Source organism: Megascapheus bottae, chromosome 1 (genome assembly GCF_031878675.1).
Source record: "Megascapheus bottae isolate mThoBot1 chromosome 1, mThoBot2.hap1, whole genome shotgun sequence".
NCBI lineage: Eukaryota > Metazoa > Chordata > Mammalia > Rodentia > Geomyidae > Megascapheus > Megascapheus bottae.
In genome coordinates, this window is record NC_143509.1 from 11,923,405 (window position 1) to 11,936,642 (window position 13,238).

General features: G+C 39.3%; 2 pseudogenes; both read right to left on the bottom strand.

The window, feature by feature from the left end:
* Positions 1-2,150: 2,150 nt before the first annotated feature.
* LOC150068405 (olfactory receptor 7E178-like) lies at positions 2,151-3,215 on the bottom strand (annotated as a pseudogene).
* A 7,376-nt stretch (positions 3,216-10,591) lies between these two features.
* LOC150068406 (olfactory receptor 7E24-like) lies at positions 10,592-11,441 on the bottom strand (annotated as a pseudogene).
* Positions 11,442-13,238: the final 1,797 nt, after the last annotated feature.

Here is a 13,238-nt window from a genome sequence, read left to right on the forward strand (position 1 = left end):
ATGTCACCCATGTTAGAATGTTATTTTGGGTCAGTGATGTCATTCCATCAATGTGATGTCACAAAATATGATTTTGCAGCAGCTGTGTTAGGTCACAATGAGATAATGATGTCCTAAGAACAATATTATTAACAGTAAGAATAAAAACTAAGGCAATGTGGTCAAAGCATGACAATTGTTCCTTGTCATAAACATCATCACTGGTAATTCTGGTGGTAGACATTGGATCTCCTATTTGAAGTGTCCAAGTACATCAGGTTTTTCACATAGGGAAATGTTGAGTATGTTATGGACTTGCTTGTCTATATCTCCTGATACTCATGGGATATTAATGGAGGTAAGGGGAGATAAGTGTTCTTCAAAATGTTCCTAAGTATCTGGACCACAATGTACCATACATATACAAATGTTTAAAGACTTCATAGGAAACTACCATTGAAATCCATGCAAAGACATTGAGGAGGAAATTGCATACAGAAATGTTTCCTGCAGAAACCTCTCGAGTTGAAAATAAAGCAAGTAGGTAAAAAGCAGTGGACATGGGATACAGTCGTCTCAGCCAATCCCATCAGATGCTCTGCACTTTGAGTGGCCACTCAGCTTGGCCTGACTGACACAGAAAGACCAAGTAGTGCTTTGCATTTGTGCATTAACCATCACTGGATGTTAGGTACATCAGTGAGAGAATATTCCGGTCAAAGATTGGGACTGTACACTGCATTTCAGATCCACAAATTGATGCCCCCTGAGTGTCCCTGCTTGACAGCGGTAAGGGCATGGTGAGGATGTGGCTGATAGATGAAGGATGGGATAAATTGTGGGCTAGTGAAGACTGGTTGAGTCTTGGAAGGCCAAGACCAAGACGATGTCGCTTACTTTTAGTTTTTCTTCAAGTGAATTTGAGATGAACACTCCACTGTCTGTCCAAGGAACCACTCACATCCCTGTAGATTAGTTAAGGGATTGCTCTTTCATTGCTTCCTCCAGCTCACTCAAGCATAGAGTTCATGTACTCAGAAAATCAAGCAGCCTAGAAACAAATGTAGGCACCAGTGTATTATGTTTGTCTATCCTCACTTAATTTCACTAGGAAACAAGATTTTCAATTTTCTTTGAAATATGTTATGGAAAAAAGGGAAGGAAGGAATTACACTGTCCAGAATGAAATGCAGCTTTATTTGCATTATATAATGGTAACCCATCTACATATCACCTTTAAAATAACAAAATGCATCACAAAAAATAATGAGGGTAGTAAATTATAAGTCTAAAATAACTCAAAACCTGAGGGCAGGAGGTAGGATATCTGGCTACCAAATAGAAATTTATTACTTCAAAGCCTGCTTAAAAAAAGTAAAACAACTCTTCTTATACATTTATTTTCACACACAAACATTTTCAATTAGGGAATTCCTTGAAACATTTCACAATGTTCAGGCAAAAGACAGACTGAAGGATGGAAAACAAGATAATAACTGATGGAGAGAATGACAGTAGTTTTGTAGACAATATTTTTCAAAACTCTAATAAAGCTCATGAATTGATACTTCATTTAAGTGCATTTTATATTATTACCTGAAATATGTTGCAAATATCTTGCATTATATCATTTGATTAGCATCTCAATTTTAAGTCTATTAATATAGAACTTTTCATAAAGCTAAGAACTAGCATTCAACTGAAATATTTATGATTCCAAAAGGGTTCCATATCCCTAGTTTTCTACTGATATTTGTGTTGTTATGTATGTCTGAGGACTTGGTTACACAGTGCTAGTTAGTGATAATCATGTGCATTGGAATCTGGATATCTGGGTTCAGTTTTGTGTTTTCTGCTACATAACTATGCGTCTTGATTAAATGATTTTAAACATTGAAAAAAAGAAAAACAAAGAGGTCTGTTTCTGTCCAAGTTTATTGAGGTAAATTTTACATATTACAAACTTTGCCACTCAATCTTTGCTAAATTCTTTGTTTGGCCCACCATCTGCAGACATTCATCATTCTTTACAAAGTAACATTTTAAACATTAAAAAGATACATTCCTCCATCAGGAATTTATCCTGATATATTCCTTTCTAATAATGGATTATACTAATGAAACTAGGATAATCATGTATACAAACAGGTAGAATTCATTGGATTATATACTCAAGTTTGTTGCTTCTGCAACACAGCTCCTGGTTTGAACAACCTGTTCAGGGCACTTTGGAGGTCCCTATTCCTCAGACTGTACATGAAGGGGTTAAGGAGAGGAGTGACCACTGTGTACATTGCTGTGAATATATCGATGCCCCTGGAAGGATGTGACACAGCCAATGCAAAATAGACCCCCAATACTGTCCCAAAGAATAAGCAGACCACAGACAGGTGAGAGCCACAAGTGGAGAAGGCTTTTTACTTCCCACTTGAAGATGATATCCTCAGCACAGAAGAAATAATCTTATAGTAAGAGAAAAGGATCCCAAAGACAGGAAGGAAACCGAAAATGGTACCAAAAATACGTAAAGAAATCATCAGTGAGTGTGTGCTTACAGGATAGATCCAGGACTTGAGAAGGGTCACAGAAGAAAGTTGGGATTTCCACTTTCTTGAAATTGGTCATCTGAAAGCCATCCACACGTGCATCTGTCCATCCAAGAATCTGGTGACTAATGACAGCAGAACCAAGGAGACACACAGACGGGGGTTCATGATGACAGCGTAATTCATTGGGGCCACAAATCGGTCATAGGCCTTGAGAGTAAGAAGCAAAACATCCATACAACCAAAACTGATAGAAATATACTTCTGGGTGAGGCAGCCTGCATAGAAGATGCCTCTGCCATGAGTCTGGATGTCCACCAGCATCTTAGGGATGGTGTTGGAGGTGAAGCCAATGTTAGCTAAGGACAGGTTGGAGAGGAAGAAGTATATGGGGGTGTGGAGGTGGGGATCAGAGGTGAGGGTCAGGATGATGAGCAGATTTCCAAGCACAGTGATCAGGTAAATGGAGAGAAAGAGTCCAAAGAGCATGAGTTGTAGCTCAAAGATATCTGAGAGTCCCAGGAGATAAAATTCTGAGATGTGTGTTAGATTGCACAGCTCTGCATTAATTGGAGACCTTGAATATAAATAGCAAAACATAATGAAGAAGTCAGAATTCCACAATGATTTTAAACTCAAATATGCATAGTTGATACCAACATTCTGTTCCACACTTTTCAGTTTTGACATACCCAATCATCGATTTTTTATGTCTCATTTATTCCCTTTATATATTCACTGTAGATAATCAACTATGTTAGAACATTATAGGCAGTGTTTTCTGATCCTAGAATATACAGTTTATTCTTCATTGCAGGATAATTAAGAGCAGTATTTTTTTAATCTGTGAACTGCATTTTCATCCAATGTGCCTGCAAGCTCTCAGGAGATTTCTGCAGCCTGGCTTTGTTTTCTAGTTTGTGTGTGTGTGTGTGTGTGTGTGTGTGTGTGTGTGTGTGTGTGTGTGTGTGTGTGTGTGTCCGTATGCATTCTGGGATTTTGACTCTGGGCCTGGGTACAGGCATTGAGGCTTTCCTGACCAAATGATAGCTCAACTCCTTGATCTAATTGGAGACGAGAGCTCACAGGTTTTGCTGCCCATTCTGGCTTTGAACCTGTATCTACAGAACTCAGCCTGTTAAGTAGCTAGGATTCCGGGTATGAGACACCAGGACTGGGACTGAAGTATACTAAAAAAAAAACAAAAACAAAACAAAACAACAAAAATACATGAACGCTTCAGCCTTCTGCATATAAATAAATCAAAATCTTTGATATGATATCTGATTTATCCTGAACTAATTTCAGGAAATGAGAAATTTGCTGACAGTGTAACAAGGGATTCTTGAGATATAGACACTGCTGTTTGACATTTAGGAACTGAGTTTGAGTTTCTTCCTTTTCAATCATCTTCTGATTATTGCACTTCCTATACTGGTTTCTAGATGTGACTCCTTCACCTCTGTTGTGTAATCAGTCAATAATCCCCTAAAAAAGAAACTGGTATTCTCTTCCTGGAAGTCAGAGACAAATGAGACAGATGCCAAGGTTCTCACTGGGGCCTTTCACAAACCACTTTCCAGTATTTAATTTTCTATGTCAATAGACAAACAGAAAGTTAGATTCACACTCTTTATCTTCTCTAACCACCTACCACCATTTCCATAGAAATTGTGTGTTCAGTAATATTCTATTAGATATCAAGGCAGACTATAGGAAAACATAAAGAGATTTTAGGTAAGACCCCTGTGAGATTCAGCGGAACGATGTAATAACTTACATTCTTCACTATTGCTATTCCTTCAACTCCTCTAACAGGATCCCAAGTTGCTTGCCTGTCTTCATTATGAAGAAACAGTACTTGCAGATGTTTGGCTCTTTAGTTGAGACATTTCATTGTATATAGAGACAAGAAGGAAAATTCTAAATCACCAGGAAGCTTGCAGAAAGCACGCTTGTATGAATTGTGTGGTACACTCACTACACACTTGGTTGCGCTGCTTCTCTGTTGGGTCATGTCCATGAAGTACAGATGAAAAGATTGTCTCATGCTTCAAGTGTATGTAAACCTCAGGCTCAATCCTCACAGTGGACCACGAATAGGGCAATACAAGAAAATTTTCAACTGGGGCTAATATTGCATTAGAGATATTTAGGGAGATGTTGGGTGACTTACTGGTAATAGGCTCTTCTATGATTGTGGATGCACAATTCACAGAGCTCACAGTTTGCCAAACTGATGACAAACAAATCATCTCTAAATACCCACTAACATGTTCAGGGTGAGATAGAGGAGAAAAATGCTTAAAAGAATAGTTTTGAAGTATGTTCTTTTGTAAACAATGCTGTTCTAGTCAATGTATAGATGGCATGATGAAAAGTATGGCTAATTATAGGCTATACAGGAAAGCCATTCTACATTGTAAACCCTTTGGACAGTTCCCAGACAATTCATAAAGGAAATACCTAGAATATCAGTGTATTGAAGGGGGATTATCAGGAAGGACTGGATCACATGGAATCAGTGAACAGACAGTGGAGAATTTGGTCACAATACTCAATATGCATGTATAAGAGGAAGTGTGGATATTAATGTTTCCATTGGTGGATAGGGAGAGGGAGTATTTTGGAAGGCGTAATTGGGTTTAAGATGCATTGTACATGTACAAGAATGTCCTAAATGCAAATATCTGTCTACAAACAAGTGAAGAACAAGTAACACCCAAAACGAGGCTGCACTGCTGGCTCACATTTGAGATCCTAGCTACTCAGGATGCTGTGAGTAGAAGATCAGGTTTTTAAGCCAGAATGGGCAGGAAAGTCTGTGAGACTCTGATCCCCAAAAGACTACTCAGCAAGTCTGGAATTGGCACTGTGGCTCAAGGGTTGGAGCACTGGACTTCAGCCACAAATCTCATGGGCAGTGGATAAACCCTGAGTTCAACCACAAACCACAAGGACCGGAGCAAATTAATGTTAAAAACAGAATGTAATTTATATTTAACTCTCATCAATGACTCATGTGAAATGCAAAATTTTATTTGGAAATGTCAGTTAAATGCACGTTGTGGTATGCTATAGCAGATTAGAAAATGACATTAGGACACACAGATTTTCCCCATAATTAAAAAACAATAAACCATGAGACACAGTTTCCATATGATTTATGTTAGGCCGTTTCAACCATATTGTACATGCCAATGAACTTTCTGTCATGTGAGAGAGTGTACTTAACATTTTCCTAGGTAAAATAGCAAGGAAAGGTCATTTATTATTTTTTTCCTGACCCAAAATGCTTACGGCGAGGCACAGTTGGTCCATGGGTGCGATCCTAGCTTCTCACAAGGAAGAAATCTGATGATTGCATTTTGATGTCAGCTCCAGCTGGAAATCCTATAACACTCTTATTTCCAAATAAGCACACACACACACACACACACACACACACACACACACACACACACACACACACACACACACACACACACACCAGAGTCAGAAGTGGGGTCTAGTTCTAGTGATAGAGCACTAATCTTGAGGAAACAAATTTATGGATGGAGGAAGTCCTGAGGACTGGTACACAGAAATAACTAACTCTCCACCCCAACATATGATCCTACTTTTATTAACCAGGAGACTAATGCTCACATCTGTAATGGTGCTGCATAGTGGTAGAGTACTTGCCTAGCAATTAGGAAGCCCCAGGTTGGATGCCTCTGTACCACATACACAGAAGAATCTGCAAGTGGCGCTGTGGCTCTAAGTGGTAGACTGTTAGCTTTGAGAACACAGAGGCTCAGGACAGAGCCCAGGTCCAGAGTTCAAGTCCCAGGACTATCCAAAAAAACCCACAAAGAATAATGAAAGAAAGAAAATGAAAATGAAATGCAGTATTTTCTGATCACAGAATAATAGAGGATCCTCTTCCAAGATCACTAGAGGAAAATCCACAGTAGTCATCCTTGTTGGTGAAATTCAATCTCATAGAATCTATGAAGAAACACTCATGCATACTTTCTTTTATTATGAAGAAATAGTGACGTTTTCTTAAGATGCGAGATTGTAAACTTTCTGGAAAATATAGACAATTGCTTTTTTACCCTTAATTTCATAGAAATAATTCAGAACCAGAAAAGACTATGCTGAGCATTCTGTCTCCTAGGAAATCTTCATCTTTTCTTGGTTTTGTAACTCCCATCCTGGTTCTTTCCTTCCATTACTTTCTCTCTCTCTCTCTCTCTCTCTCTCTCTCTCTCTCTCTCTCTCTCTCTCTCTCTCTCTTTCTTTCTTTCTCTCTTTCTTTTTCTTTGTTTCTAACTTTCTTATTTTTCTTTCTACTAGTGTTTATGTCAGCTCAAAGACTTGTATTCAGAGTCTGAGAACTTCACTGAGATTTTTTCCTCTCCTTCTCCCACTTGAATCATAACTCTACTTCTGCCTCTTTGATGGTTAAATGGAGATAAGATACTCATGGACTTTGTTTGCCCTATTGGCTTTGAACTGGGATCCTCATATCTCAGTGCCTTGAATAGCTGGGACCACATGTGTGAGCCATTGGCACCAGAACAATCCATACTTTAAGAAACAAAAAATTCTTTTCCAGTTTACTCAACCTAAATGGCTCAAGTGATAGAGCACTATCCTTGAGCACAAGAGTTTCAGGAACAGTGCACAGGCCCCAAATTTAAGCTCCACAGCTGACCAATAAACTCAGCTTTCTCTCTTCAGAATGGATTATGCAGGGTTGTGAACATGCAGAGTGGTCGAGTGCTTGCCTTGCAGGCACAAAGCTCTATGTTTGATTCTTTTGCACCACATCTACAGAAAAAAAAACTGGAAGTGGCTGTGTCTAAAGTACTGTAGAACACTAGCTATAAGAAAGTCCAAAGACAATTTCCCAGCCCTGAGTTCAGGCCCCAAGACTGGGAAAAAGAAAAGAAAGGAAAAGAATCTCACAGATTGGATTCTGTATTAGTGGACATGCAGGATTTCAGTCGCAGTGTCGTCTGGTGTTGGAGATTTGATGAGATACCAGAGGACAGGCTGATGACAGGCTCTCCTACCATCATTAAGCCTGATTTGCAGAACTCACAATTACAAAAATTATTCCAAAGCTTACAAATCTCAATGAACTCATTTAACATCGATGAGAAGGTAAAAAAGAATGTACAAACAATAGATTTTAGATTTGTCCTCTGGGAAACAAAACTTTGAAATTGTATGCCTAGGTGACATCTTCTAAAATATGGCTAATTGGGGCCAGGAATTTGGCCTGGTTGTGGACTGTTTGTCTAGCATACCTGAAAATCTGGGTTTGATTCCTCAGAAGAGAAAAAGCTGGAAGTGGTGTTGTGCCTCAAGTGGCCTTGAGCTCTTTCCTTCAGAAAGCCCAAGGAGAGTGTCCAAACCCTGTGTTCAAGCCTCAGGATTGTCAAAAAAATGGCTGATTACAGCATATGCAGAAACGCAATTCCAAATTGTAAGCCTTTTGAGTAGTCCCCAGATAATTTAACAACAGAAATATTCTGAATATCCGAGTCTTGAGTGGAGTTCCATTAGGAGGTATTGGAATGAATGAAAACAAAGAGCCAAGGAGAATGCAGTCGTAATAATCCGTATTTATGTGTGTAAAATAAAATTTGGATCGCAATGTGCGCATTGGTGAAAGAGTAGGTGGAGGAGGAGAATGGTGGAAGAGATGAATCTGATGAAGAACATTGTACAAGTATGGGGACATGTTAATATGAAATGTGTTTCTACAAGGAAGTTAAGATAAAAAGTGTTAAAGAGAGAAAGTAGCTTAGCCAAATCATTAAATGTTATACACTTTAATTATCATCAGTGACATCTGTGAAATACAAACTTTTGTAAAACATTTCAGTTACATATGTGTGGAGGTCAAAATTCAAAAGTAACATCAGCACACATTCATCTCCCCATACGTTAAAATAATACATGATGAGCCACACATTTTACATTATTTATCTTTCATCATTTTATTTGTCTCAATCATGTTCTCTAAATCAATAAACCTTCTGAAACACAAAATAGCTTATGTATTCATTTTTCTACCCAGTTACAAATAATGTTCATTTATTGGTTTCCATGATGAAAAACAGTTTAGCTGTGTGCCTGTGGTTCACACCCCAAATCCAAGAAACTCCGGAGGCAGAGACATGAGAATTTCAGTTTAAAAGCCATCCAGCACTGGGAAGTCCATCAGATTTGTATCTCCAATTTAACACAGGCACACACACACACACACACAACGCACCCACACAAACACACACAGACAAACTCATACACACTCACATACAAACACAAATACACACATACACAGAGCCAGAAGTGCAGTTATGGCTCAAGTAGTACAACAATACCCCTGAACGAAAACTGCTCAGGGACAGTGTCCAGAGCGTTATGTCCAATTTACCTCTAGAAAATGGCAAGTGGGGTTTTGGTCAATGGTGAGCAGTGGCCTTGATCTGAAGAGCTCAAAAGAAGCACTCAGGCTGAGTTCACCCCCTTGATGCAGAAAAGAAAGAAAGCCTAAAGCCTACCTATAAAATAACTAAAAAGAGAAGACTCTCTTTAAGCCTTTGGCCCATTTTTTAATGGGCTGGTTGTTACTTTGGGGATTAGTTTTGGAGTTATTCAATGGCCTATAGATGCATGAAGAAATGCTCAACACTTCTGGACATAAAAAATGCAAATCAAAACAACTCTAAGATTCCACCTCACTCCAGTTAGAATGGCCAGGATCAGAAAACTAATAACAACAGATGCTGGAGGGGATGTGGCCAGGAGGGTTCCCTACTACACTGTTAGTGGGAGTGCAAACTCGTTCAACCACTATGAAAAGCAATATGGCAGTGCCTCAAAAGGCTAAACATAGAGCTCGCCTATGACCCAGCAATTCCACTACTTGGCATTTACCCAACCATCCAGAAACTAGGGCATACTAAATCCACTAGTACAACAATGTTCATTGCAGCATTATTCACCATAGCAAAAATATGGAACCAACCTAGATGTCCCTCAGTTGAGTGGATCAACAAATTGTGGTATTTGTACACAATGGAGTTCTATGCTGCTGACAGAAAAAACCGACATCGCCCATTTGTTAGGAAATGGAAAGACTTAGAAAAAATCATATTAAGTGAAGTAAGCCAGACTCAAAGGAAATTAGGCTCAATGGTTCCCCTCATTTGTCATAATCAGTAGAAACCTTGGGCTCTACTAGCAGAGATCTGCAATAAAGCAAAACTTTTATACATAAGGCCATATAGTATGAAGCTAATTGAATAGACCAACCAGGATATTGAAACTGGAGCCATATAATGAATGATTGTTGTCCTTAATATACTATGTTATCTCTCATCTCTTTTGCTGTCCCTTGGTTATCTCATATTGTTACATTATCTCACTTTGTTATCTGATATATTGGATTTATTTGTATTGGGTTATTTGAAATTCGATACGGAAGGGGGGAAAACCAAGACGGGGTGGGGTGGAGGGGATGGTAATGAGGACCAAGACATGTGATAGGGTATCAATACATGTGAATTAATGCACCTTCTATCTAGCAAATATCATGTAACCCTTTTTATTAATTACAATAAAAAATAAATTACAAAATAAAAAATGGAAAAAAATAACTAAAAAGATAAGATCTGGTCTTATACCATTTGCCAAGAAATGAGAAACCCCTGAGTTCAAACACCAGTGCTATCAAACCCAAATGATCTGTTTTTCTCCACTTTTCTTGAGGTAAAATATCCATGATAGCAACTTCACATCTCAAGCATTGGAAGAAGTCAGTTTGTGGGGTGACCATCTCTAGACAAGCATCATCTTTACAAATTAAAATGTTATGCATTAAAAACAAATGAATGCTTCCTCATGAATATCCTTGACTAAGCTAGCAATTTTCTGTAGTGCTCCTGTGTCAACAATTACACTAATGAAACCAGACAAATACATAGTATGTGTATAGACAAATAGGATATATAGGAATGACAGTTAATTTTTTTTCCTTCCGCAAAATGATATTAGTGATGGATTTCCTACCTTCTGGTGTCAGCTCCTGCTTTGAACATCTTGAGCAGGCCAATTTTGAAGTCCCTGTTCCTCGGGCTGTAGATGAAGGGGTTCAGGAAATTAGTGAGCTCTGTGTACATCACTGAGGAAAACAGCACTGCCCCTGAGAGAATGTGACAGAGTTGATCCAACACAAACACCCAGTGCTTTCCCAAAGAATAAACACACCACTGACAGATGAGAGCCACAGGTGGAGAAAGCTGTGCACTTCCCTCCTGATGATGGAATTCTCAGCACTGAAGAAATAATTTTATAATAAGAGAAAAGAATTCCAAAAATAGGAGGCAATCCATATACAGTAGCAGCAAGATAATTGAAGATAGCATTTGTGAGTGTGTCTTGCAGGAAAGATCCAGAATTTGAGAAGGATCACAGAAGAAATTTGGGATTTCCAGTTCCTTGAAATCAGCCATCTGTAATGTCATCCACCTGTGCATTTTTTCCATCCAAGAAGCAGATGATAAATGACAGAAGAAACAAGGAGACACAGAGACGAGGGTTCATCATGAGAGGGGAATTCAGAGGGTGACAGATGGCCACAGAGCGGTCATAGGCTATGACAGTAAGAAGAAGCATAACGTCCATACAGCAAAAAAAAAAGGTGAAGAGGCACATCTATGTGAGGCAGCCTGCAGAGGAGATGGCTCTGCTGTGACTCCACAGGTTCATCAGCATCTTGGGTATGGTGGTGGAGATGAAGCAGATGACATCCAAGGGGAGGATGGGGAGGAAGAAGTACATGGGGGTGTGGATGTGGGGGTCACAGGTTACAGCCAGGATGATGAGCAAATTTCCCAGCACAGTGATCGCGTACATGGACAAGAAGTGTCCAAAGAGGGTGGATTGTAATTTTTGATGCTCTGAGATTCTCAAGAGAAGGAAATCTGTAACCTAGGTTAGATTTAGTGTCTCTATATCACTTGGGCAACTGGTCATAAACAAAAAACATCTTGTTAGGAAAATGAAACTCATATCCAGACATTGTCAACTGTTTATATTTGAAATTCAAGTATATTAAAGATTGAATTTTGCACCACCCATACAGTACAATACACTAATGAATGTTGGTGCATTGTGGCATTCTTTTACTTCTAGAATCTTCTCAGTCTTGGATGCCTTGTTCCACAGATTTTTGTCTACATGTCTGTCCAGTGACACACAGCTGTGTTGGAAAGCCAAGAACTTAAAGCTGGCTAGAGCAAGATCACCTGACAGTACAGCCCACCCTTGTGAGTGGGGGGAGCAGGTTCCAGGGCAGTAGGGGGGTATCTAATAGTTTTACACATTTATGATGCATGTCTCTTTCTAAGAGCCTATTTTTGGAGGCAGTCCTCTGCCCTAGGCTCTTGGAAGCCTATCCATTGTGAGGATGGGAGAGTGGCCCTTCATGTGTAGACTGAGATTCTGGGTGTTAAACTAGGCTGGGGTATCTCAGGAAGATCCCCTGGGGGAAAGGGCCAGCAGTAGGTCAGCCACAATAGCAATATTGAGTTAGGAGAACAAAGCATATTCCTATCCATTAGTGCAGTGAATATTTTTTATTCCACTGAAAAAACCCAATCCTATCCAATTATTATTCATCTCTGACATCAAGCAGGCACATATCTACTTCTGGTTCCTCTGCACTTGCCTTTTCTGGTATTATGGCATTTGTAGGGAAATGGGTAGGTCTGGAAATGTGGTATTGAGTGAAAGGTCAAGCTCATAGAAACAAAGAACGCTGAATATTCTCTTTAACATGGAAATTAGATCTCAATCATAAAGGTGTATGAATACATATAGGGTGTTATGTATCAATTCACAAACCAATTGAGAAAAGTGTGGAAGGAAAGGATTCTGATGGAATAACTCCTTTCATCAACTCATCTGTTGTTTAACCAAATGAATAAGAGGAAGTTAAACAGTCTGCTCTTTAAAAGTACACATTGTCTCAGGGATAGATGGCTCATAATTTGCATCCTAACTATTACAGAAGCTGAGGCCTGAGATTCCCATGTGGAAGCCATTCTGGGGCAGGGATGTCTGAGAAACACTTGTCTTCAATTAACTAGTAAAAAGCAGGAAGTAGAGTTGCAGTTTGGAGCCAAAATCTCAAGAACAGCACTCAGGGTCTAAGTTCAAGCCACAGAGCCTACATGTGTGCTTGCACATGCACATACACACAACACAGAAGGTGAAGCACATGAAATGAGAAAAGATGGCCTCAGAAACTGATCTCCAGGAAGGACACAAGTCATATCTGTCAATAATTTCACTGATGTAATGTCCTCTTTTCATTTTCATCATCATCATCCTCTTCCTCCTCCTTCTCATCATCCTCCTCCTCCCCCTTGTATTCCTCCTCCTTCTCTTTTTAGTCAGCCTCTAGGAGAACTTAGGAAACTGGTTTGAAACATTTATATGGTGCTACTTTTGATGAGCCACAAATGAGAATGAAAAGCACAGTAGCTATAGAATTCTCCATTACATATACTGGTACCCTAACCTTCAAACCCTACCTGCAAATTCGCTGAAGACATACACTTTTCAGTCTCCTTGTGTGCAGGGTTTTACATGTCCATCCTCACCCCTTGTAATGTCCAAACCATCCTACCTGTCCTCATGCTGCAGAGA